This window comes from Pogona vitticeps, chromosome ZW-PAR, assembly GCF_051106095.1.
Source record: "Pogona vitticeps strain Pit_001003342236 chromosome ZW-PAR, PviZW2.1, whole genome shotgun sequence".
Lineage (NCBI taxonomy): Eukaryota > Metazoa > Chordata > Lepidosauria > Squamata > Agamidae > Pogona > Pogona vitticeps.
This window is the reverse complement of record NC_135800.1, coordinates 1,174,704-1,178,050: the sequence shown is the minus strand read 5'-3', so window position 1 is coordinate 1,178,050 and position 3,347 is coordinate 1,174,704.

The window sequence follows — 3,347 nt, the reverse complement described above, 5'->3', positions numbered from 1 at the left end:
CCCCATAAGCCCAGACTTCATGTCCTCCCGACCAGATGGGATTCGCTCGGAAATTTTGCACCTTTAAGCCCACACGGGCAGCTCGGCTTGCAAACCGGACGCATAATCCAGAGTTCGGATCACAAAGCCAATTCGCCAACGCTGGGGAGGGACCCGAGAGCCACAGAGCTCCTGGGCTGAGCTGGGGGTGGGTGGGCTTGAACATTAGGGTTGAGGTCCTTCTCCAAGCGCATAACAAGAACTCCCCCAAGGGGTCAAAACGTTCTCCTCTGTCCGGGCAGAGGCGCAATGGAGCTAAAATCTCTCGGCTCCATTGTGAGGTTTGGGCGCCCGAATATTTGTCAAAATGGACCCACATCACCTGAACATGGCGGAGAGGCGTAGGGTGCAGGGGGCATAAACCCAGGCCTAATGAAGTTGAACATCAGCCCCACTCATGGTCAATGAATTCTACGTTCCTGCTGCTTCAACTTTTCCCTGCATTATTGTCTTTCTTTACTGATCATCTTTTACATCCATCTATGGTGATCGGGAACATGAAAACACGGATGCTCCCCTAGGGACACATCCTTACATTGGATGATCTTTTCTCCTTCCTTCATCGCTGCCCTTCTGAGTCTTCTTCCGATTTCCTCGGCTGCCGCCTCCCTTCGGATCGACCCAGGTGAAATCCCTTCCAACAAGCCGAAAATGCCACAGAACAAATTGTGCGAAAGAAGCAAACTTGAGCAGATCTTCGCAGCCTGCCTGAGGTTACAACGCTTGCTCACATCTGCCCAATATCCAGAATTATTATCTAGGGCTTGACACTGCATTCAACGGGGTGTGTGGCATCATGGGCTTTGTAGTGTGCTACGGCCGTGTGCAGAGCGTCCCCGAATGTGTACGGAAATCAACCCTGCAGGATTGGTGTGGTTTTTTTTTGCTTTGCTTTATATCTAGCAAACTCCTTTTTCTAGAAGCTTAGAGGCCAAGCTTTCTCCCAGGGAAGTGGGCGTCCGGCTGTTCCCCTTCCTCTGCTATTTTTCCAAGCCAGGGAAGGGAGGGAAAAAAACCTGCAAAGCCACATCAGAGAGGCACGCCAAACGAGTCTGAAAGCCCAAAGCACAGCAGAGTGGAAAACTGGGGAGCAGGAGGGTGGAAACCCAGCCCGTAGTCCACTGCTGTGAATTCTGGTTGCAATATCATTTCATATGCCAGCGGTGGGTTGTAATCTCTGGGAGGCTTCGTGCCGAAGAGCTAAACCTGGAACACGCTCAATGTGGTCTTCTTCCCGTTCTAGCAAAAGGCGCTTTCCCCCTCCTGTTTCAACCAAACGGGTCCATTTCTGCTGAGTTTTAAACAGCCACGGATGCTCCCATTTCAAACTGAACCCAAAACCTTTTTGCACGTCCTCGTTCTCCTGTTTTTGCTCTTGCTTTTTCGGGAACCACAAAGTCCGCCCGATCTCTCTCGGCGCTCCAGTCCGCGTTTTCTGGCTTCTTTCTCCTCTGGAAAAGAAATCATCACAAACAGAAGCAGCCCTCTCTACCTGTTTGACATCGGTAGACCAGCAAAAACCTTTCAGCCAAACCCTGTTCACCTGCGAGGGTGGGAGAGAAATCCCAGGCTGGATTTCGGACACCGTCCGGAACGGGTTGTGTACTTGTTAACTGTGTGATTTCCTGGGAAGAAAAAACACACACACACACACACAAAGAGAGACAATATTAGAGGGAGAGGCAAGGAAGGAATTATGACAAAGAGCTACATCTTTCTGGTTTTGGAAGTTTGCATGGCATGCAGGTAATTGCAAGAAATAAAGATGAATCAACATAAAGATAAAAAAGCAAAGACGATGTAAAACCAACAGAGATGGGCACGAATCACCGGTTTGTCGGTTCGTGCTGGTTCGTTTAGTGGCTGAACCAACATCTGGCACTTCAAGGCCCCGCCTCCTCTGGTGGGCAGCCACTCAGAGGCAGCGGTCTGGCTTCCCTGCCCCGCCTTCTCTGGGCGCTGCCTCTGATTGGGCGCCTGCTGGAGTAGGCGGGACTTTGAAGCACCGAATTCCTGTTTGGCCGCTAAACGAAGTGGCACGAATTGCCGAACTTCGTGTCCATCTCTAAAAACCACCGTCCACAGGCTAACAAGTCCTTTCATTAAGACCCATTAAAATTCCACAGTATTTATGCAAACATTTGACTTATTCAGAAGAAGTATTTAAATAATTTTTTAAAAAGCAGGGAAGAAATAGGAAAGTAAAAAAAAAATTGGGTTAGGGGTTGTTGTGTCCATGAAGCTATTAGGTCTTTGGCTACAGAGCCAGAAGTTGGGAATTCGAATCCCTCCCCCAGGGGCCCTCCTTGACAGGGGCTGGACTGGATGACCCCGCAGGGTCCCTTCCGGCTCTGCAGTCTCAAGTTTATTGTTGCTGCTGTTGTTAAATGCAGAACAGATGCGAAGCATAGTTTGTAATTCGAGCTGAAAGTGTTGGCCTGACCTATTCATAGGCTAAAATTCACAATTTGATCCTTACTGAAGATCCCAGAACTCTTTGTTGTCTTGGTCGACCACAATCCAGGGAGTCTGTGGCTGAAATCCACTAGTAAGCAGCCACTAGAGTAGATCCGTTGAATCAATGGAACCTACTGAGGAGCTGATTCACAAAATCCTCACGGATTCATTGTGCCTCATCCCGTTGCCTCTTCCTAGCGGATTTTAGCCTGTTGTGACTTGCTTGTTAAGTTGCAAGCACAGTCGGCCTGCATGGAGACTTGGTTTACCAGATCCTCACTGGGCCTCCTCTAGTGCAACTGACTACACTAAGCAAGAGGCTCTCAACCTGTAACCCAGTTACACCCTTATTTCTTGGAAAAAGCAACTAATTGCATGTAACTCAAATTAGATGTAACAAATTGCCGTTTTTTTCGCTCCATAAGACGCACCTTTCCATAAGACGCACCAGTTTTTTAGAAGAAGAAAGCAGGAAAATATAATCTGTTTTCTTCGCTCCACAAGACGCACAGACTTTCTACCCCCCTGTTTTGTGGGGGGAAAGTGCGTCTTATGGTGCGAAAAATACGGTACTTCCTGGCTCTAGCAGAAACTTTTAAGAAGCCAACGGGCTGGAGAGGGGAATGGGTTCCCTCGTGCCAAGCGGGAAGATGAAGAACAAGAGAGAGAAAGAGAGAGAGAGAGAGAGAGAGAGAATGAGTGACAGAAGGGGAGAGAGAGATTGAAAGCTAAGCTCTCCCTTGTTTGATTAATTTTGCTCTCTGTTTGAGAAATTTTACTTGCCCGCTTAAATATGCAAAGCATATTTGCGCGTTTTTATTCTGTTGAAAGAAACTTAACGAGTAAAATTA